Source organism: Carcharhinus amblyrhynchos, chromosome 13 (assembly GCF_965287045.1).
Source record: "Carcharhinus amblyrhynchos chromosome 13, sCarAmb.v2.hapA, whole genome shotgun sequence".
Taxonomy (NCBI): domain Eukaryota; kingdom Metazoa; phylum Chordata; class Chondrichthyes; order Carcharhiniformes; family Carcharhinidae; genus Carcharhinus; species Carcharhinus amblyrhynchos.
This window is the reverse complement of record NC_137336.1, coordinates 76,179,668-76,204,634: the sequence shown is the minus strand read 5'-3', so window position 1 is coordinate 76,204,634 and position 24,967 is coordinate 76,179,668. Positions and strand designations below refer to the sequence as shown.

At 42.5% G+C, this 24,967-nt stretch overlaps 1 pseudogene; it reads left to right on the top strand.

Moving 5' to 3' along the window:
* The first annotated feature begins 21,948 nt into the window (after positions 1-21,948).
* LOC145351364 (putative G-protein coupled receptor 139) lies at positions 21,949-24,967 on the top strand (annotated as a pseudogene).

Below are 24,967 nucleotides of genomic sequence, written 5' to 3'. Positions count from 1 at the left end.
TTGAAAGGGTACAGAGGAGATTTACAAGGATGTTGCCTGGACTGGGAGGCATGCCTTATGAAGTTAGGTTGAGGGAGCTGGGACTCTTTTCCCTGGAGAGACGTAGGTTGAGAGGCGACCTGATAGAAGTTTATAAAATGTTGAGAGGAATAGATAGGGTGGATTCTCAGAGGCTATTTCCCCGGGTTGAAATGGTCGCTACAAGAGGACACAGATTTAAGGTGCGGGGAGGCAAGTATAGAAGTGATGTTAGGGGTAAGTTTTTCACTCAGAGGGTGGTGAGTGAATGGAATAGGCTGCCGTCAGTGGTGGTGGAGGCGAACTCGCTGGGGTCTTTTAAAAGACTTCTGGATGACTATATGGGATTTAATGGGATTGGGGGTTATAGATAGGTCTATAGATTGGTAGGTGTTGATGTGATCGGCGCAACTCGTGGGCCGAAGGGCCTCTTTGTGCTGTAGTGTTCTATGTTCTAAGTTGCCTGCCACATGAAGGGCAAGATCATTTCACACTGATAATGAATGACACATTTGCTTTGGAAAATGCATTTATTGTTCATTTTTCATTGATATGTTATACAGACATTGATCAGCGATGCAATTTATTTAATCAAATAACTTGATTTATCTTCATGAGTTGCATTATATTTCATCATTCAACACTAAGTCACTGTTTAAAACTCACATGTGCTCCGAATTATAATTGGTGAAGTAACATTTAATGTTTCATCAGAACTCGGGGAAAGCAAAAAGTCTGCAGGAAGGATTGAATTGGAGACAGAGTAAAAGCAGACCGAGAGGGTGTCACTCACAAGATGGATAGATCTGACACCACTCGTGATGTATTAGAGGGAGTAGATATTAGTCCAAATTGTACATATGCTGTGGAACATGTGACCCCGGTAATGAAGTATTACTGAGAGTGTCTGTCACTATGAATTTAAAGAAGAATGGCTCACTAGCTATCATGAAATAAATGGGTTCAGTTATAAAATCCAGCCTTATTTCACTGAATGAACCTTCACCTGCAATGAGCTGCAGCTGTTGGAAATGTAACAGGTTGACAAGAACACATGTTTTTGGGCGGGTGGTGTTGTGGGTTGTGAATATTTATGGGGGACACTTTCGATTACTATCAGATTGTGGAAATGAAACGGGAAGAAGTTCAAAATACAGCTCAAGAACAGGCCTTTGGGCCCTTGAAGGCCATGCCAATCATGATACCCGAACCTAACTAAGAAAAACACCTTCTCTTACTGAGTCTGGATCTGTCTATTCCTTCCTGAATCACGTACCATCCAGAAGCCTCATAAATGTTTCTAAACTGGCTGTTTCCACCACCTCCTCTGGCAGCGCGTTCCAGACACCCACCACACGCTGCATGGAAAACTCCTTTAAACTTTACCTTCTCACCATGTATCTGTGTCTCCTTGTAATCGACACTTCCACCCAGAGAAAAAGCCTCTGACTCTCCACTCTGTCTATGCCTCTCATAATATTGGAGACCTCTATCAGGTATCCCCTCAGCCTCTGTATTTCCAGTGTAAAGAATTTTAATGTTTACAATCTCTCCTCATAGCCAATACCCTCGAGACCTGGCAGCATCTTGGTCAACCTTTTTTCACTCTCTCCAAAGCTTCCACATCCTTTTCTTAGTGTGGCGACCAGAACTGCACACCATGCTCCAAATGTGGTCTACCTAAGGTTTTTTTATACCTGCAACATGATTTATTGAATGGCAGAACAGGACTTGAGTGTGGGGGGTGGGGGGGGGGGGGGAGGTCGGGGGCAGGGGGGGGGTGTGGGGTAGAAAGGCCATCTCCTGTATTTCTGTCCTTTGCTGATATTGCCATGTCTCAAATTCAGTTTCTGTCTCTGCTCTTCCCTCTATGAAATACTCGGGGATATCCTGATCCACAGTCAGTCCAGTAATGAAATTATGGGAGAACGAATTCCATTGATTGGTTTCAAATAATGCCACATGTCTCAGGGCTGTTCTCAGATATTCAGTTTATTCATTGATGACAAATTAAATTTTAACAGATATTTCACCGAGTTCTTGAGCTTCTCTCTGAACTTTGAGAGAGTTGCTGCATAAATAAATGTGTTTGTGCAGCAGTTCAAGTCACGTATCATATATCCAACTCTTCTAAATGTGTAGATGAAACCCTGGTAATCTGCTGTAACTGTACCTGTGATGGTATAATATAAAAAATTAATAACAAAAACCAGCCACAGAAGTATGAAGGTGCCAGATATGGTGAAAAGCAAAATCACAGACTTCCTTCTGCTTTCCATCTCTGGGTCCTTGCTATTCTCTCCCTTCCCCTGACCCCTCATTGCTTTGCGGACTCGACTGGCCACTAAAATGCGTGTGGCTGTCAGAGCATTAAGCAACAGAATGGAAACGAATGGGATCAATGGTACTAACATTGTGTCAATCCAGTCCAATGCCACCCAGCCAAGATCAGTATAATAGATCACTTTTGTCTTACAGTAAAATGGCACATTATTAATTATCTTCAGAGGTTCATACTGAAAATAGAAGGGAATATTTTTTAAGAAGAGCAGAATGCAGGTTGTGGCAAGGACCACAGCAGCATTTTTATCAGTGCAATATTTTGTCTTCAGATTCTGGCAACAAATGACAACAAATCTATCAAAGGAGAAAGTGACAGTGAACCAGACAGAACAGTCCCTGACAGAACGGCGCAGCACACTAATTACACTACAAATAGGAGTGATATCCAGGAAACAACGTGGGTAATAATAAGAACGAAATTGCCACATTATGACGGCCGTGATAATATATAGTAGATCTGCTGTTGCCATGCCCACAAGGTAATGAGTAGTGCACGCAGAGAGGCCACATCTTCCCCGAGACAAGATGAAAATCGCCAGTGAATTTACTAGGAAAGAGAGGGAAAGGGATTATAATCTATTGATGAGATTTTCACCATGTTATGAGAACAGTCACACAAAAAGCTACAGAGTTGGATTGTGAAGTAAAACACAGTTGAAACTTAAACTCAAACCCGACCCCAATCATCTTCTCTTTGGCTTAAATGAGTCTTGGCAACATTTGGCACTAACCACCCAGAAGATAGTTTGACAATTCACATGTTTTACTGAATTTTAAGTCTATTTACAGCTACAGCATTAGCTCTGGGAGATGAGTATTCTGCATTAGGCTGACATAATAGGAATATGTCAGAATGGCATTGACATTCAGGACTGTTTAAACACACAAACACTTTCCTTTGCCCCAGAATAAATTCTCAACATATTCAGGAATGAAACATAACCCAGTGGCCTGCATCCACTTGTTTAAGATGCTCACAAGATCAGACCTCCTCCAGGTTAGAGTTTCCCCAGAAACAATCCCAGGAATGGTCAGCCCCAAAAGGTTTGAATTGCCCAGCTTTAGACAAGGGACGTGAGGGAGTTAAAGACACAAATGTTACATCAGACTGCAGTGATAGAATCACTTCCTGGGATGTTGGTCTTCATTGGGAACAAAAAGGAATGTAAAGTTTAAACACAGAAAGAGGAGAGGCAGAGGGTGAATGCGTACCCTGTTGATGTATAGAGGAAAACACATTAGATGGATGATGTAGTCAGTGTCCAGTTTGATGGAATGCAAAGTGAGGACAGGAGGAAGATTATTATGGTTCATGGATACAGTGGAAGGCAAGGGAACAGGAAACTTGCTGAGCAGGGTGGACGGCGCTATTGAGCATAATGTAATGGGGCCTCGGCTGAGGAGTGATGGAAATGCTTCTGAAGCTCTGGTGTGTAAATTGGCTTTTTCAGACCAGATAGAGTGGAGGTGGAGAAACTGAGAAAGTTAGACAGAAGATGTTCAGGAGTTGGGGAGTGAGGGAGGGTGGTCAGGCAGGAGGGAGAATCATTGTGCTTCAGATAAAGATGGGAGGTCAACAAATTCTCAGAAATGGTGATGGAGACGGCGGGGGTGTTGGCTGAGTAACATGCAGAAATGCAATTGCTCCAATTAATAAGTAAAGTTGCCATTTTGTTCTAGTTTAATACAAAAAGGAAAAAATGCATAAAGACAGTTTTCAAAGTATTGTGCAAAATATTGAAAGGGTTAACCTGAGCAGGATATCTACCCCCTCACGCCACACAATGTCAGCCATCACACAACCACACTATTAATGCATCCCAAAACATTTAAATCACATATCCACAGAGAGATAGTTTACAGGAGAATATCAGCAAAGTTCGAGATATTTATTTATTTCCCAACTCAGAGCTGGTGAGGAAGTAGAGATTTACAGTGGGTCAAGAGGATGAGGAAATATCAACTCAAACTATTCCAAATGGAATGCTGGGAATGAGCCAGAGGGAGATGGGTTGAGCCACACATGTCTCAAAAGAAAGCCTCACCGCAATCATAAAAGGTATCAATAGAAGGCAGAAGAAAATCAGCAAAAAAGATAGAAGGTCTCAGAAGATGACAAACCTGATTGGAATTTGAATGACTAAAATTCTATTTTTGGTTAATTAATGTGTTGCATTTATTTAAACAACATTCCAACAGAATAGAGTTTATTCAGTCTTTTTATTAGTTTAGTTAACCTGTTTATTGTTAGTTAGAAAAATAAAGTGCACTTGTTTTTCCAGAGGGAGTCTCGGGAAGTTATTGTTGAAGCAAATATTATCCCTTCTCACACACTCTTCAGATTGTGAAGGAAGTTACTTCTCTTTGAGTGATTGTGTTTTAGTTCTCAGAGAGGAGATCAACCTGCCCTTCATAACAATTGTCACCGCAAGACTGGATAATTATGTATGTCCAACAATTTCATTCCCCACTGGGCATTTAAAGATTGCTGGAATCGGAAATGAGGGGAGAGATCTCTGAAGAAAGGATTACTTGAACTGGGAAAAGTGACCTATTTGTAATAATTAATAGTTCACTTCTGCTTTATCCTGTCCTGAAATTTAAAATTTTCACCTTTTATTTCTCTCACCTCATGGAGAATCATATCCCTAATCAAAGGATAGAGCTCAGTCCAGGTTACGTCTGTAAAGATTCAGAAACAGATATGAACTGATCTCCCATTGTAACCAAATCCAGAAATGACCTAATCATTCACTAGGGAATGTTACTAATTCCAGGTAGAAACAAAATACCAAGACTCTGCATTCCTATTCCATGACTTTCAGAACTCTGTGGGGGCAAGGGGTTTAGTCTCCACTAAGTCAACTAAAGTCTTTAGTTGACATGCACTTAGATTAAAACCCCTCATTATACAGAGGCCTGGAAAACGTATCAATAATTTGCACTGTCAGTAAATAATTCACAATTGTTCTATTGAAAGGTCTCAATGGCATATTTGAATACATTTCATTCCATTTTATAGACCTCATTACGAAGCATCTTCAGCAAAGGAGGCTACCTTTCTCACATTTGCATATTGAAATATGATAGCCACAGAGGCAATTCAAAGACTAGAGTTTCACCCTTTAACCAATTACAGCATGGAAACATGCCCGTTGTCCCAACTTGTCCAGGCCACCCAGTTTTTAGCACTAAGCCAGCCCAATTGCCTGTATCTCTCTATACCCATCTTACCCATGCAACTGTCTAAATGTTTTTTAAAAGACAAAATTGTACCCACCTCTATGACTGCATCTGACAGCTTGTTGCAGACACACACAACCCTCTGTGTGAAACAAAGGCACTCTGAACCTTTTTGTATCTCTCCCCTCTCACCTTCAATCTATTCCCTCTAGTTTTAGACTTCCCTAACTTTGGGAAAAGATGTTGACTATCTCCCTCATTACTTTATGGACCTCTATATGATCACCCCTAAACCTCTTACACTACATAGAAAAAAGTGCCAAACTATTCAGCTTCTCCATATAACTCAAACCATCGAATTCCAGTAGCAAATACCTTCTTTACCACTCTGTCCACCTGTGATTCCACCTTCAAGGAGCTGTGAATCTGTACTCCTAGATTACTTTGTTCTATAATTCTCCCCAACGCCCACCATTAACTGAGTAAGTTCTGCCCCAATTCGATCAACAAAATGCATTACCTCTCATTTATCTAAATTAAACTCCATGTGCCATGCATTGACCCACTGGCCCAATTGATCAACATCTCTTTGCAATCCATTTATTGTTTATTTGTCACTGTGCCAATCTTGGTGTCATCTGTGACTTTACTAAATTCTCATCCACATCATGGATATAAATAACAAATAACAGTGGATCCAGTACTGATTCCTGAGGCACCCCGCTGGTCACAGTTCCCTAGCTGGAAATAAAACCCTTCTACAATCTTTGCCGTCAAGACAATTTTGCGTCCAACTGGCCAACTCACAATGGACCTGGTGAGATTGACCATTATGCAACAATCTGCCATGCGGTTGTAGTTCTTGTTAGTCAAACGAGCAAAACTAACTCAAATTAACTTAGGGACAAACTAAGAGGGGCAACCCCCCCAAAAAGGAAGCGGGGGCGGGACGGCCCAAACAGAAACCAAAGTCCAAAGGAAACTTAAAACATTAAATCAAAATGTGATTAAAGGCTATGCGGTTGTAACCCGCATTGATTCCATTCAAATAACAGACTCACACACAGGACAATTGTTAATCTGAGCAATACATGAAACTGGCGTCAGGCATTTCGCTCTGCTTAATGGCACCATATCAAGTACAATTCCACACTAACTGAGACTCGATATGTTTGGCTGTTTGAAGTACTGATCGCGGGGGCAGGATTTCCCCGCAACACAGTAAATTTGATCATTTAACCTGGTAAAAAGATTTAAACTGATGCTTAAAAAATATCTTGTCACAAGAGTGAAGACCTCTTCCTCATTTTCAGCAAAATTATCAGACAGGTGATGCGTCTGAACAACCGTAGCAATTAGGTCAGCCTGTAACATCAGCAGCCACAGAGTGAAAACAGGGTGCAGCTTTCACCCAGAATTAGATAATTTCCAATGTTATGGCCACTTACCTGGAACACCAACAACAGGAAGGATTGTGTAGAGTGCCTTCTGCACATGTTGAATCGGGAAATGCATTTTCCGTGTGGCAGACAATCTCTCTGATCCCATCATTTATACCTCGTGGAATTCCATCGGGATTTTGAGATTACAACATTGTTATTTTTCTAATTACATGAGCAAGCTAATTCGCCGTTTTGATAGAGTGTATTTTGCAACGAGATTCAATCAGACAATTAACATTAGAAATAGGCCGGAATTTTGCCGGCATGCCAGCCCCGCAACAGGGGCAGGCGTGGCTCGCAGAACTAAATTCTCCGTTGGTCTCGGGTGGGATTTTACGAGCTTTGCTCAAGCGGCAAGCAACGTTGCTGGCCAAAAAATCATCAGAATTCCGGACCTCTATCTTTCATATCGCTTCATTTAGTTCACTGGACTTTAACTAATCAGTAATGCAGCTCACTCACTGCACTGTGTCCATTCAACAATGTATTTCACTGCACTGTGTCCATTCAACAATGTAGATCACCGCACTGTGTCCATTCAGTAATGTATTTCACTGCACTGTGACCATTCAGTAATGTATTTCACTGCACTGCGACCATTCAGTAATGTAGTTGACTGCACTGTGTCCATTCAGTAATGTATTTCACTGCACTGTGTCCATTCAGTAATGTAGATCACTGCACTGTGTCCATTCAGTAATGTAGTTCACTGCACTGTGTCCATTCAGTAATGTAGATCACTGCACTGTGTCCATTCAGTAATGTAGTTCACTGCACTGTGTCCATTCAGTAATGAAGTTCACTGCACTGTGACCATTCAGTAATGTATTTCACGGCACTGTGTCCATTAAGTAATGTAGATCACTGCACTGTGTCCATTCGGTAATGTAGATCACTGCACTGTGTCCATTCAGTAATGTAGATCACTGCACTGTGTCCATTCAGTAATGTAGATCACTGCACTGTGTCCATTCAGTAATGTAGTTCACTGCACTGTGTCCATTCAGTAATGTAGTTCACTGCACTGTGTCCATTCAGTAATGTAGATCACTGCACTGTGTCCATTCAGTAATGTAGATCACTGCACTGTGTCCATTCAGTAATGTAGTTCACTGCACTGTGTCCATTCAGTAATGTAGTTCACTGCACTGTGTCCATTCAGTAATGTAGATCACTGCACTGTGTCCATTCAGTAATGTAGATCACTGCACTGTGTCCATTCAGTAATGAAGTTCACTGCACTGTGTCCATTCAGTAATGTATTTCACGGCACTGTGTCCATTCAGTAATGTAGTTCACTGCACTGTGTCCATTCAGTAATGTATTTCACTGCACTGTGACCATTCAGTAATGTAGTTCACTGCACTGTGTCCATTCAGTAATGTATTTCACTGCACTGTGACCATTCAGTAATGTAGTTCACTGCACTGTGACCATTCAGTAATGTAGTTCACTGCACTGTGTCCATTCAGTAATGTAGTTCACTGCCCTGTGCCCATTCAGTAATGTAGCTCACTGCACTGTGACCACACCTCTCATAACCTTGTAGACTTCTAACAGATCTCCCCTCAACCTCCATCACTTCAGTGAGATCAAACAAAGTTTCTGCAACCTCTCCTTATAGCTAATGCCCTCCATACCAGGCAACATCCTGTAAATCTTTTCTGTACACTCTCCAAAGCCTCCACATTCTTCTGGTATTGTGGCGACGAGAAATGAACACTATGTTCCAAGTGCAGCCTAACTAAGGTCCTATAAAGCTGCAACATGACTTGGCAATTTTTGAACTCAATACCCCAGCCAATATGCCATATGCCTTCTTGACTACTTTCTCCACTATATTGCCACTTTCTTCAGTGACCTATGTACCTGTACACTCAGATCCCTTTGCCAATCAATACTCTTAAGGGTTTTGCCATTTACTGGATATTTCCTATGTGTGTTAGACCTTCCAAAATGCATTACCTCACATTTGTCTGGATTAAGCTCCATCTGGCATCTCTCCACCCAAGTCTCCAAATGATCTACATCATCCTGTATCCTCTGATGGTCCTCATCACTTTCCGCAAATCCAACCTTTGTAACATCTGCAAACTTACTAATCAATCCAGTTACATTTTCCTCCAAATCATTTATATATATTACAAACAGCAAAGGTCCCAGCACTGATTCCTGAGGGACACCACTTGTCACAGCCCTCCATTCAGAAATGCACCCTTTCACTACTGCCATCTGTCTTTTTTGACCGAGCCAGTTTTGTATCCACCTTGCCAGCTCACCTCTGATCCCATGCAACTGCACCAGTCTGCCATGAGGGACCTTGTCAAAGGCCTTACTGAAGTCTATGTGGACAACATTCACTGCCCTATCCTCATCAATCACCTTTGTCACTTCCTTAAAAACTCGATCAAGTTCGTGAGACATGATCTCCCCTTCACAGAATCATATTGCCTCTCTTAATATGTCCACTTATTTCCAAGTGGGAATAAATCCTGTCTTGGACAATCCCCTCCAATAATTTCCCAACCACTGATGTAAGGCTCACCGGCCTGTAATTACCTGGATTAATCTTGCTACTCTTCAATCCTCTGGGACCTCCCCTGTAGCCAGTGAGGATATAAATATTTCTCTCAAGCTTCAGCAATTTCCTCCCTTGCCTCTCTCAGTATTCTGGGGTATATCCGATCAGGCCCTGGGGATTTGTCTACCTTAATGTTTTTCAAGAACCTCAATGCCTCCTCCTTTTTTGGTCTCAACCTGAGTCAAACCATCTACACATCCCTTCCCAGACTCATCATCCACCAAGTCCTTCTCTCTGGTGAATACTGACGCAAAGTACTCATTTCATTTAAATACTCATTTAACTCACCCATTTCCTCTGGCTCCACGCATAGATTCCCACCCTTGTCCTTGAGTGGGCCAACCCTCTCCCTGGCTACCCTCTTGCTCTTTATACATGTATAAAAAGCCTTGGGAATGTTCTTAATCCTGCTGGCCAATGCTCTTTCATGACTCCTCTTAGCCCATCTTACTCCTTGCTTATGTTTCTTTCTAATTTTCTTGTATTCTACATTGCTTCGTGTGTTCCCAGCCTCCTAGCTTTGACATTTAGTTCCTTTTTCTCTTTGACTAGGCTCCCAATATCTTTCATTATCCAAGGTTCCCAAAACTCGCTGTACTTATTCTGATCCTTACAAGAATGTGCTAGTCCTATCCCGATCAACTTACACTTGAAAGCCTCCCACAGGCCAGATGTTGATTTGCTGTCAAACGTCTGCCATCAATCTACATTCTTCAGTTCCTGCCTAATATCGTTGTAATTAGTCTTCCCCCAATTTAGCACCTTAACTTGGGGATTACACTTATCTTTATCCATCAGTACTTTAAAGCTTACAGAATTGTAGTCACTGTTCCTGAACTGTTCTACTACTGAAACTTCAACCATCTGGCCGGGCTCATTCCCCAATACCAGCTCCAGTATGACTCCTTCCCTAGCTGGACTACCTACATGCTGTTTCAGGAAGCCCTCCTGGATGCTCCTTACAATTTCTGCCCTATCTATGTCCCTAGCACTAAGTGAGTTCCAGACACTATAGAAGAAATTAAAATTTCCCACCACAACAACCCTGTTACTTTTACACCTTGCCAAAATCTGTCCACATACCTGTTCCTCAATCTCCCACTGGCAGTTGGGTGGCCTATAGTAAACCCCCAACATTGTGACTACACCTTTCCTGTTCCTAGCATCTACCCATATTGCTCATTGTATGAGCCCTCCAAGGTGTCCTCCCAGAGTACTTAACCAGGAGTGCAACTCCCCCACCCCTTTTACATGCCCATCTATCCTGCATGAGACATATGTACCCTGTAAACTGCCAATCCTGTCCTTCCTTAACCAAGTCTGTAATGAGACTGTGACTTCATTTAACCAAGTCTCTGTAATGAGTATGTAATGAATCAAGCTTGAAGAAGCATTTGGATGAACACTTAAATTGTCCAGGCATAGTAGATACTGGACCAAGTGATGATAAATGAGATTAGTATAGTCTGGTAATTGATAGCCAGCAGAGACATGTAGGGCTGACAGGCCAGTTTCTGTGCTGTATGACCATCTATGAATTGAAGCAACAATCAACATGCATAAAGGGGAACCATGCAGATGTGTTGTGCTCAGATTTTGCGAAGATCTCTTCTAAGTTACCGCATAAAAAAGATAAAAGGCACAAAAGTTCAAGGGGGTAACGTAGTAGTGAGGATTCTTTAATTAACAAAATGTAGACTTGGCAGAACTAACTATTTATGCTGTTGGCCTGATGTGAAGAGGGATCAGTGCTAGGCCTCACCTACTTGTAATTTAAATCAACTAATTAGATGAAGGCATGAGTTAGTTGTTGTTGCAGACAGTACAGAAGTAAGAAAGTAAGTTATAAAGAGGAGAGATGAGTTTGCAAAGGACATGTATCAATTAAGTCAGTGGGAAAAATGTTGACAGATGTTGAATTATAAGGGGGATTAAAATTGAATGTTTTCGATTCATTGGTGAGACATGGGAATTTTTTTTATTGCCCATGACTAGTTGTCTGAGGGCAGTTAAGATTCAACCTCATCACTTTGGCTCTGGAATCACACGTAGGCCAGAACAGGTCAAGATGGAAGATTTCCTTCCTTAAAAGGACATTGGAGATGGTTGGAAGGAAGATGAGAAAGGGAAAAATGTTACTTAAACGGTGAGGAATTGCAGAAGCTTGGGATACATGTATTAAATAAAATGTAGGCGCGTATAGAAATGGATAAAGAAGGCAATTGGTGTGTTGCCACTTGTTGCAAAGGAACAGAATATACAGTAGAGGTTGGTTTGCTAATGCTGCAAAAGACCATTGGTAGACAAGGCATCTGATACACTGTTCACATTTTGGTCTTATTTAAAAAAAATGATAGAAATGCCTTTAGGGGCATTTCAGGGATGGTTAAATCGACTGATACCTGAAATGGGGGCTTAATTTTTGAAGCAGGTTTGACCAGGCTGGTGTTGTCTCCAATTGGATTTTGAAGAATGAGATATGAACTGATTAAAATATAAGCTACTGAGGGAACATGTCATAGTGACTGATGGAAGTTCCTACTGGGATTGACTCAAACAAAGGAAATTATCTTAATTGAGTAATCTCGCGTTACTATGGAGATGAAAAGAATTAGTTCCCCTTAGAAAGCGCTCTTCCCCAAATACTGGTGGAAAGATTGGGGATCTTAAAAGTAGAGGTAGTTAGGCTCTTGTCTAAAAAGTGAGTCAAAGGTTATAGGGCAAAGAGAGAATGTGGCGTGCATGTCACAATCAGCGAGACATAAAATCATTGAATGATGGCACAGATACTGTCCAACGAATGGCCTAATCCTGCTTTAATGTTTGTAATCATGGAGAAGAGTCTGAACAATTTGAGAGGTCAATCCTAATGGATATGAACAATTCTTGTCCCCTTACCTATGCAAAAGTAGACTGGCATTGGAGACAGTCCAGAGCAAGTTCACAAACTCGATCCCAGGTATAGAGGGATTTCCAACGAGGAGAGGCTGAGTAGGATGGGCCTGTACCCATTGGGATTTAGAAGAAAGAGAAGCAATCTTATTGAGAAATGTATGATTGTCAAGGAATTTGACAGGGTCAATGTAAGAGTTTGTTTCTCCTGTGGGAAAGTCAAGCACCAGAGGACATAATCTCAGAATTAAGAGTCACTGATTTAAGATGAAGATGACGGGGAATTATTTGTGTCAGACAAATTCTTTACTATAGAGGGCTGTGCAGGCTTGGTTGCTAAGTATGTTCATGGTTTAGACAGACAGATGTTTAATCAATAAGGAATTCAAGGGTTACGTGAATAACGCTAGCAAGTGGAGATAAGGATAATCATGTTCGATCAGTAATGATCATACTGAATGGCAGAGGAGAGATTCAATGGGCTAAAGAGCTTACTTTTGCTGCTGTGTCTTATGTCTCATGGAAGATCATGAAGAAGGTTTAATCATGTGGAGCTTTATACTGGGGGAATTACATAAGCTTGTGTGTTTGAGTTCCTGTATGTGTGTGTGTGTTTATATATGTGTGTGTTTATATATGTGTGTTAGCGGTTTGTGTGAGAAAGTTTGTGTGGGTGTATCTGTGTGTGAGGCTGTGTCTGTTTTTGTGTGTAGAGGGTGAGGTTTGTTTTGAATCTGTGGTGGACCAGAAACAGGGGTTTCTGGAAAGGGTAGACTCTGATCTATGATGTGCATTCGGCAGCATAAAGGGAAGGCCAGATGCTCTTCAGGGCTGGATATTGGTATAGGACTGATCCTCCCATGCTGAGCCCTTGTGGGTGGGCTTTGATTGGTTTAACACAGGTTTAACACCTTTGCTCCCACTTGCATTGATTCTGTTGCTCTATGCTCTGACAGACATATTTTAGTGGCCAGTCAAGTTGGTAAGGGACTCAGCTGTCAGAGCAATGGAGAAAATCACAGTGAATGAGAGATGGAGAGCAGAAGGAAATCTATGATTTTACCCTTCACTATACCTGCAGCTTTGTCCTTCTGTGGTTATTAACTGTAACAGACTTTTTTATATTATACCATTTGAGGAGCAGATCCTCTGTTTTATAATGACTCTGAATATATATTTCAACAATTAGGAGTTATGCTGCAAAATTTAAGCTGCTGCACAAACACATTTATTTATGGGGTAAATTAGTCCAAATTCAGGGAGCAGGTCAAAATAGTAGGTAAAATATCAATTTGCATCAGTTGTTCAATTAATAAATAAACAATACAGCTGATAGTGTCCCAGAGGCTCCCCTTATCGGCTTTTCCCAGTTAATAATTGGAATATTGATCTACAGAACTTACGTAAATCATGAAAAAGAGCATCGTAGCATTGGGCAAGAGAAAAATGCAAGACATGTCTTAAAGGAGTAAAGAACATAAGAACATAAGAAATAGGAGCAGGAGTAGGCCATCTAGCCCTTCGAGCTTGCCCCACCATTCAATAAGATCATGGCTGATCTGTCGTGGCTCAGTTCCACATTCCCGCCCTCTCCCCATAACCCTTAATCCCCTCTCTTATCAAAAACCCATCAACCCGCGTCTAAGCGATGTAGCCGCCACCACTTCAACGGGCAGAGAATTCCAGAGATTCACCACCCTTTGAGTGAAGAAGTTCCTCCTCAACTCCGTTCTAAACCGCCCCCCCTTTATCTTGAGGCTGTGCCCCCTAGTCCTACCATCCTTTCTGAGCGGGAAGAGTCTCTCCACCTCTATCCTATCCATCCCATTCATCATCTTATACGTCTCAATGGGATCTCCCCTCATTCTTCTAAACTCTAACGAGTACAAGCCTAATTTATTCAGCCTCTCCTCATAGCTCAACCCCCTCAACTCCGGCATCAGCCTAGTAAACCTCCTCTGCACTCCCTCCAAGGCTAAAATATCCTTGCGTAAGTACGGCGCCCAAAACTACACACAGTACTCCAGCTGTGGCCTCACCAATGCCCTATACAGCTGCAGCAAGACCTCCCTACTTTTATATTCAATCCCCCTCGCGATGAAGGCCAGCATCCCATTCGCCTTCCTGACCACCTGCTGCACCTGCAAGCTGGGTTTTTGCGACTCATGCACAAGGACCCCGAGGTCCCTCTGCACCGTCGCCTGCTGCAGTTTTTCGCCACGTAAGTAATAGTCCTTCCTACCATTATTCCTACCAAAGTGGACCACCTCGCACTTGCCAACATTAAATTCCATTTGCCATTTCCTGGCCCATTCGCCCAGCCTATCAAGATCCGAGTCAGAGCAGTATCTCAAGATCAGCAGCGGATACACGGTGTCAGTCACACGTCAGTGTCCACTGATTCAAGCCCCAGCTCCTCACTTGTGCGATTTTGATTTCTTCTTCTTTTATAAAACCAGGAATTCTGCAGATGCAAACAAACTCTTGTTTCCTTTCATTTACTTTCTATAGGAAAGGCCCTGCTTTTCATGCTCTCTGTGGGAGGCTGAGGACATTTCCAGTCCACCGAGCCAGCATGTGTGCAGGAAGTGGCTCGAGCTGCAGCTCCTGGAAGTCCATGTTTCGGACTTGAAGTGGTGATTCGGGACACTGTGGAGCATCTATGAGACAGGAAGTATCATGCATAGCATGTATAGAGAGGTGGTCACACAGCAGGCTCAAACTTCACAGGCAGAAATGGTGACCACCAGGCAGAGAAAGAGAGCTAGGTAGGTAGTGCAGGAATCTCCTGTGCCCATTCCCCTGCATAACAGATATACCATTGAGGGGAATGGCCTTTCAGGGGGAAACAGCAACAAACAAATCCATTGCATCTCGTTTAGTTCTGCTGCAGAGGTGAGGTGTTAAAAGTGTGAGAATGTAATAGTTATAGGGGATTCAACTGTAAGGGGAATAGGCAGCGCTTCTGTGGCTACAAACGAATCTCTAGGATGGAATGGTACCTCCCTGGTGCTCAGGTTAAAAGATGTCTCTGACTAGCTACAAGCTATTCTGAAAGGGGGAGAGTGAAAGATTTTGAATCATTATGGCAGGGTTAAAAAATTCCCATCATTATCGAACAGCTTCAGGATGGTCCTGTTACCAAATGTTGTTCAAAAGAGGCGACTATAAACTGCACTCCTATTCCCATTCTATCTCACGTGGCTCCTCACTAGACACTCTCCCTGTTCTGCTGGATTTTTGATTTCAGCTAACAATTTCTCCTACATTGACAATCTGGATATAAATTCCTGAAGCTATTGCAAATCTGAGAATATAAAGATCCACCTTATCTGGGAAGGAATGGGTTAATTCTCTGCTTGCTTCAGGAAGGGGCAGAGCTAACGCTCTTAAATTGACATCATTACGTATTTTTCTTGGCAATTATTCAAAAACTCCGTACTTATTCCTAAAATCTAATTCCAAAATATATCTTTTTAGTGTAAATTCTTTTCAGGAACATATACTTGTGAACTTAACAAAAAGTTTTAATCCAGACTGATCCAAAACAAGATTTATCATAATGACTTTTAAAAATATCCCTGCTAAAGTGAGGCTTCACATCTACTTAAAATCTCCCCAGTTTAAGGTTACAATATGCATGTTTAATTATTTCTAGAAATCTGCTCCAGGCCTTGGAACTATCCAAAATCAAATCCAAAACAGAAAATGCTGGAAAATCTCAGCTGGTCTGACGGCATCTATAAGGAGAGAAACAAGCTGATGTTTCGAGTACAAATAACCACTTGTCACAAATACAAAATTAAATCAGCAGTCTGTTAAAGTAGTTAATTTTCCTTCCAACTTTTCATTCATGACATAACATTTTGAAATTGATGCAGCTGCTAAATTTCCTTTTCCAACATGGCCCAGCTCAAATCTCTGCCGAATTCCTATCCTTTGAGAATTATTATGACCACAGATCATTCCCAAGATTAAGGAATTTCATGAATTATATGCATTCTAATCACTTTGATTTCAACTCTGAATCAGTCTGCATCAAAACAAACATTCACATAAATACGCTATTAAACTCACACATAATCACAAATAAGTAATATTGCCTTCACTTTTTTTCCAAACCTGTAATTAAACTCGGACAGAATTACACTACCTGTCATGTTCTACTCTACTACACGATGGCACTCTAAACTATAACATCTCACCTCCTCAGAATCCCAGTTTTAAAATTATTGGCTTTTTGTCTCTCTCTGTCATGGATAAGCCTTCTGCTTTTAACTCTTTTTGAATCATTTTCTAAGGTAACTTATGCTCCGTTGCGACTGTCTGTATGAGCGAATCATCTGACCCCATTTCAAATTTGACCCTTCCGCCATATTTTATTTGACCACACAATGGTGGTGTGGTCCATGCCAATTCACAATTGATTGGTTTCCCTCTCTCTCCAATATAAGACTGCTTGTATACCGTCTGGTTGCATTTCGGTTTGATTTTTAAAGGTTTCCCCGGGAACCCCTACAACAAAATCGTCAGCCCCCTTAGAAAAAAAACTACTGAAACACTACTGATAATCCCCTCACTCTTTCACTGGAATTTCCCATTCCCTCTCTCTCTCTCTTTGTCTCTCACTCTCTTTCTCTCAACATAACTTAAACTTGATCATTAATGCCTGAGGTTAAACTGCTCCTCTCCGGTTCATTTCAGCCTTATGTTACAAACACATGACTTTTAAATACTCCCTTAAATGGACAGGACCAATGTTCTATCCCTGGCCTTCTGGATTATGCTCGCCTGCAGTTTACATCTTTGTTCTACTCCCCCACATGTCTTAGAAGCTGTACTCACAGGCAAACATCAAAAATAATCAGTAAGGATAGGCAACAACGCTTCCCCCCACGATCATCCTCAAAACTGATGCTCCACAAGGCTGGGTTCCCAGCCCCGATTACTCCTTATACACCTAAGACTGTGCAGCCAAATTCCCCTCCAACTCCATGTTGGAGTTTGCTGATGACAACACAGTAGTGGGTTGGATCTCAGAGAGTGTTGAGAAGGAGTACAGGAATGATATAGAGATTCTGGTGTACTGGTGCCATGGCAATAATCTCACACTTAATATCAACGAAATGAAAGAGATTGTCATTGACATCAGGAGTGGAGGAATCAACAGAAATCTCAGTCTCTCTTCCCCAAAGACTTCCCCAGCTCAGTTTGTTCAGAGAGTTATAAAGGTTTACAGCATGGGGACTTCTCCGTGCCCCTCAGTTTCTCCCAATAAGCTAGTACTGATTTTCTGGATTTGGCCCATAATCCCTCCATACTCATTTTACACATGTAATTGTCTAAATGTTTTTTAAAAGACAAAATTTTACCCGCCTCTACTACCAGCTCTGGCAGCTCGTTCCTGATCATCACCACCCTTTGTGTGACAAACTTTCCCTCTGGAACGTTTTGTATCTTTCCCCTCTCACCTGAAACCTGTGCATTCTCATTTTAGGCTCTCCTACATTTGGAAAAAAAGATGTTGACTATCTACCTCAGCGATATGCCTCATTATTATATACTCCTCTGTTAGGTCACCTCTGTCCAAGACAAGAAACTAAAAGGTCGTGAATGTCACCCAATCCATCATGCAACTAAACATCCCATCCACTGACTCTGTCTACACTTTCTGCTGCCTTGGAAAAGCAGCCATTATAAGTAAGGACCCTGCACATACTGGATATTCTCTCTTCCACTTTCTTCCATTGAGAAAAAGTTACAAATGTCTGCGGTTACATACCAACCGACTCAAGAACAGCTTCTTCCCTGTTGCTGTCAGATCTTTGAATGGACCTACCTTGCATTAAGTTGATCTTTCTCTACACCCTAGTTGCGACTGTAACACTACATTCTGCACCTTCTCCTTTCCTTCTCTATGAAGGTATGCTTTGTCTCTATAGCACGCAAGAAACAATACTTTTCACTTTATACTAATACATGTGACAATAAATCAAATCAAATCAAAATCAAATCAAATCAACTCAAAGCAAAATGTGTCTGCATTTGTCTGTGTGGATTCACGTGTGTTTGTATGACTCTGCGTGTATTGGTTATATTATATGTGTTTGCATATTTTTTACTTTGTGTATGTGCACATATGTATGATTTTGTGGTTTTAATTATGGGTGTGTTTATCCCTGCCTACGCTTGTGCGATATTTGGTGTCTATGTTTTTTTGCGGCCTGATTGCATGACTATGTTCTTGGCTTTCTGTGTGGCTGCGCACTTTTGACACTGTGTGTGTGTGTGTGTGTGTGCGTGTGTGTGCGTGTGTCTGTGTGTGTCTTTAGGGGTGTGTGTGTATCTCTTTGGGTGCGTGTGTCTCTTTTTTGTATGCGTTATTCTTTTGGTGTGTGTCTCCATGGCTGTGTGTGTTTCTATTTCGGTATGTTTATTTGTCTTTGGGTTTGTGTCTCTCTCTCTCTCTCTCTTATTCATTGGGTGTGCGTCTCTTTGGGTGTATGTGCGCTTCCCTGTGTGTGTGTTTGTGCACCATTTGGTGTGTGTATGTCTTTGGTGTGTGCATGTCTTTGGAAGTGTATTTCTCTTTGCATGTGTGTCACTTTTGGGTACGAGTGTCTCTTTGGGTGTGCGTGTATGTTTTGATTTGTGTGTGTCTTTGGTTGTATATATGTGTGTGTTCCTTTGGCTGTGCACATGTTTTGGTTCATCCAAGAGATGTGGTGTTACTTCCTGAGCCAGCTTGCATTGCCCATCTGAAATTGTGACGGCCATCTTGCGTTGCCAGGGAAGGTGCTGCCGATTACCTTGTGTTGCCGGGAAGACGGGTGACAGCCATCTTACGTTGTTGTGGAGATGCTGGCATTGGACTGGGGTGGGCACAGTAAGAAGTCTCACAAACCAGGTTAAAGACCAACAGGTTTATTTGTTATCACTTGATTTCGCATCACTCCAAGATGAGGGCCGTCCCACTGGCACTGACCCTTCTTCTTGGACCCAAATATTTTACTCATCCCCATGTATATGGAACTTGGCTACCAGTTTCCGCTCAGCAATTCTGCATTGCTGTCTGTCTTGAAGGCTACCCGCCTTGAAAAACGTTTACCCTATAATCGAAGGTTGAGTGCCCTTGTCTGCTGAAGTGTTCCCCAACAAGGAAGGAATACTCCTACCTGGTGATTGTCACATGGTGCTGTTCATCGATTGTCACACATTGTCTGCATGGTCTTGCTGATGTACCCACGCCCTGGGACATCAGCTCCTGCAACATATGAAGTAGACAACATTGGCCGACTTGCATGAGCATGTACCATGTACCTGGTGGGTGATGTTCTCCGAGTGTGGACAAAAGGTGACACTGGGACGAGCAGAAGCAGCAGCATCCCCTAACGGCCAGCAGGGGAGACAGCAGCACCAAAGGCTTCCCCAATTCAGTTTGTGCAGAGAGACTGGAAATCTATTCAAATTTAAACTTCAGTTTCTCAAACTCCCGCCCCTCCACCACATCTATCCATCCACTCAACACGAACCATTCTCTCTGCAGCAGATTCACTCTGTATTCTCCATTTCATCACAGCAGCCCTGCTCCCAGATACTTTACAACATTAAATATTACAATTCAAACTTCATAACTTGCCTCAATTCATATTTATTTAGGGACATCACAAATTGCGGACAAATTATCAATTACATTTCCATAGGAAATGGGGATAATTTACAGTGTCTAATTTCACAATAAAAATGATGTGGAGAAGCTAGCTTTGGACTGAGGTGGGCACAATAAGAAGTCTCACAACATCAGGTTAAAATCCAACAGGTTTATTTGGTATCACAAGCTTTCGAAGTGCTGCTCCTTCATCAGGTGAGCGGGGAGCTGGGTTCACAAACATGATAGATCGAGACGAGACTCATTTGAAAGATAATGGTTGGAAGTGAGTCTTTACAGGTAATCAAGTCTTTACAGGTATAGACAATGGAGTGGAGAGAGGGTTAATCACAGCGTGAAGAGGTGTGAAATGTGACCCTCATGATGGTCCACTTCTCCCACTTCCACGTTAAGCATGTTAAAGAAGCCATCCCTGACAGACAAGCCCTCCGTATGCACAGGGTCTGCTCAGATGAGGAGGAATGCAACAGACGCCTACAGACGCTGAAAGATATCCTCGTAAGAATGTGATATGCTGCTGGACGCATCGATTGACAGTTCTGATGTGCCACAGCAAAAAACCGCACCGATCTCCCCAGAAGGATCATGACTGACAGTGTACCCTTCATCGTCCAGTGTTTTCCCAGAGCAGAGAAACTACGGCATCTTCTTTGGAGCCTTTAACATGTCATCGATGAAGACGAACATCTCTACAAGGCCAATCCTCGTCTATACTACTGACCTTCAAACAACCGCTCAAACTCAACCATGTCATTGTTCTCAGCCTTCAGGAGAACAATAATGCCATTGCACAATTCTGCCGTGGTAACCTCTGGAAAATGAGTTAAATCATTGACATGGATCCATCATCACACGTGAGAACATCACCCACCAGGTATATGGTACATGCTCATGCAAGTCGGCCAATGTTGTCTACTTCATATGTTGCAGGAGCTGATGTCCCAGGGCGTGGGTACATCAGCGAGACCATGCAGACAATGTGTGACAATCGATGAACAGCACCATGTGACAATCACCAGGTAGGAGTATTCCTTCCTTGTTGGGGGACACTTCAGCAGACAAGGGCACTCAACCTCCGATTATAGGGTAAACGTTTTTCAAGGCGGGTAGCCTTCAAGACAGACAGCAATGCAGAATTGCTGAGCAGAAACTGGTAGCCAAGTTCCATATGCATGGGGATGACTTCAACCGGAATCTTGTGTTCATGTCACACTACACATCACCCCCACCATTTTACCTGGGCTTGCAAAATCCTACTAACCGTCCTAGCTTGAGACAATTCTCAGCTCAGCTGTGATTATCCCTCTCTCCACTCTTATTGTCTATACCTGTAAAGACTTGATTACCTGCAAAGACTCTTATTCCAACCATTATCTTGCAATGGATCTGTGTCTTTATACACCGTGTTTGTGAACCCACTTTTGCAGTCACCTGATGAAGGAGCAGCGCTCCAAAATGCTCGTGATACCAAATAAATATGTTGGACTTTAACTTGGTGTTGTGAGATCTCTGAGCATAATAAACATCACAGCGAATTTTAACTCTGTGTATTATTCTTCTAGTGTTCTCCTAATGTCACAAAAGTGAAATTGACATTCATCCCCTATGGCCTCTGCTTGTTTGTGCGATTATGTGTTTGGGAGTCTGTTTCAGTGTGTCTTTCTACATATGAATCAGTGTGCTTGTGATATTATGCGTCTGTGTATATATGTGTGGGTGGGTGTCTGTGTGTGTTTGAGAGAGATGTTGTGTCTGTCTGTACAGCTGTATGTGTGTCAGTATGTGGGTGAGGGTGTGTGCGCAATTTTAACTTACAGAGAATGCATCTCAGGCAAATTCCTGAGCCAGGTGTCAATACAAGGGAAGGGAACTATGCACAGACAGTGAAATGGAGAACAGTATCAGGAAGGCCAAACTTCTCCACGTGTTTTAATGTGAAACTACTGAACGGAGGAGCAAAACATCAGCCCCAAATCCCAAAAGTAAGGAATTGTGAAATTTGAGTTGTTTTCTCCCCTCTGCAAAATCTCAAACGGCACAGGAATAGAGCAGAGGCAATTTTATTCTGTGTTAAATGCATTCACTCTGATTCTGCGTTTGGAGGTTTTTTTCAGCAGTATAGATGAAGCTTTTCACTGAATCCCTGGTGTTTCGGTAAAGGAATGAATTGATCCATAGATTCAGCATAATACTAAAATCAAAGTGGAGAGGGTTGATGAAGAGAAACTATTTCCTCTTGTTGGGGAGTCTATAGCTTCATTTACCTTTCAGTTTGAAACAGCTCTGTCAAATCTCCTGAACCCAAGTTTCACCAGTCTCTCTGAGAGACAGTCAGAAACTCACCCCGGGGAACATTCCAGTAAATCTCTTCTGTATATTGAAAAAGGTGTTCACATTCTCCTCAAAGTGCATGGTGCATCAATGGGCACAATACACTGACTGGAGAAAAACATGTATTTTATAAAGAGTTCTCAAATCCGCCTGTGTTTGTGGTCTTTCTTGATTTTCAGAAGGCGTTTGACAAGGTGCCTCACAAGAGGTTATTGCAGAAGGTCGAGGGACATGGAGTTGGGGGTAGGGTGTTAGCGTGGATAGAGGATTGGTTGTCAAATAGGAGGCAGAGAGTGGGGGTCAATGGGTGCTATTCGGATTGGCGGATGGTGACTAGTGGGGTGCCCCAGGGGTCGGTGCTGGGGCCTCAGCTATTTACTATTTATATAGATGATCTGGAGGAGGGAACCGAGTGTATGGTGTCGAAATTTGCTGATGACACCAAGATTGGTGGAACGGCAAATTGTGCGGAGGGTGTGGAGAGTCTGCAGAAGGATCTAGATAGGCTGGGCGAATGGGCCAGGAACTGGCAAATGGAATTTAATGTTGGCAAATGTGAGGTTGTCCACTTTGGTAGGAAGAATGGTAGGAAGGACTATTACTTACATGGCAAAAAACTGCAGCATGCGACGGTGCAGAGGGACCTCGGGGTCCTTGTGCATGAGTCGCAAAAACCCAGCCTGCAGGTGCAGCAGGTGGTCAGGAAGGCGAATGGGATGCTGGCCTTTATAGCGAGGGGGATTGAATATAAAAGTAGGGAGGTCTTGCTGCAGCTGTATAGGGCATTGGTGAGGCTGCAGCTGGAGTACTGTGTGCAGTTTTGGTCACCGCACTTACGCAAGGATATTTTGGCCTTGGAGGGAGTGCAGAGGAGGTTTACTAGGCTGATTCCGGAGTTGAGGGGGTTGAACTATGAGGAGAGGCTGAATAAACTAGGCTTGTACTCGTTAGAGTTTAGAAGAATGAGGGGAGATCTCATTGAGACATATAAGATGTTGAATGATGGATAGGATAGAGGTGGAGAGGCTCTTCCCGCTCAGAAAGGACAGTAGGACTAGAGGGCACAGCCTCAGGATAAAGGGGGAGGGGGGCGGTTTAGAACGGAGTTGAGGAGGAACTTCTTCACTCAAAGGGTGGTGAATCTCTGGAATTCTCTGCCCGTTGAAGTGGTGGAGGCTGCCTCGCTCAATATATTTAAGACGTGGGTTGATAGGTTTTTGATAGGCAAGGGGATTAAGGGTTATGGGGAGAGGGCGGGAATGTGGAGCTGAGCCACGACAGATCAGCCATGATCTTATTGAATGGCGGGGCAGGCTCAAGGGGCTAGATGGCCTACTCCTGCTCCTATTTCTTATGTTCTTATGTTCCCTGGGAAAGGTTGCCTATCTGCCCTCTGAACTGCTTCAATTAAAGTCTCAGCTGGGTAGATGGAAGTGATTTCATGCCGGAGTTCGGACTTTTCATTAGATTTTCAACACTTAGCTGCTTCAAATCATTTCCTTCTTGTTGCTCAGGTCCAGTTACTAATACCGGCAGCAGACGCAGATAATGTTTGATTCATAACTGCCAGTCTCGTTTCCCTTCTCTCTCTGTTCCAGTTAATGTATTGGTGATTGGGATCCTGACTCGTGGGAAGTGCGGCCTCTCCACCTGCACCACGCGTTACCTGGTTGTCATGGCAATAGCGGATCTCCTCGTCTTGGTCACTGATGTTCTATTGAAGAACATCAACGTTTATTTTTTCCCAATATCTTTCCTGTACATCACACCTGTCTGTAGTTTCGTAACTGTGCTGCGCCGGGCATCAACAGACTGCTCTGTCTGGTTTACTGTCGTGTTCACTTTTGATAGATTTGTTGCCATTTGTTGCCAGAAGCTGAGGACAAATTATTGCACCAAGAAAACAGCATCAACAGTTCCAGCAACAACCTGCTTTCTGCTCTGTTCAAAAAACATCCCTTTCTATTTTGTATATCAACCTGGAATGATAATTGATAATGTACTGTTGTATTGTACCACAAAGTTAAGCTACTATACGGACTCTAATGGGTGGGATTTGATTGGTTTAATACAGTTTTAACACCTTTGCTCCCATTTGCATTAATTCTGTTGCTCAATGCTCTGACAGTCAGACACATTTTAGTGGCCAGTCGAGTCCATAAAGGGTTAGTGGGTCAGAGCAAGGGAGAGAATCACAGTGACCCAGAGATGGAAAGCAGAAAGAAGTCTATGATTTTGCTCTTTACCATATCTGGCAGCTTCATACTTCTGTGGTTGTTAACGGTAATAGAATTTTTATATTATACCATTCAAGGAGCAGATCCCCTGTTCTACAACAACTCTGAATATATATTTCAACAAGTAGGGATAATGCTGCGGAATTTAAGTTGCTGCACAAATACATTTACTTATGGTGTGACACAGTCCAAGTTCAGGGAGCAAGTTAGGAATGCAGTAAAATATCCATTTACATCAATTATTCAGTTGATAAATAAACAATACAGCTGA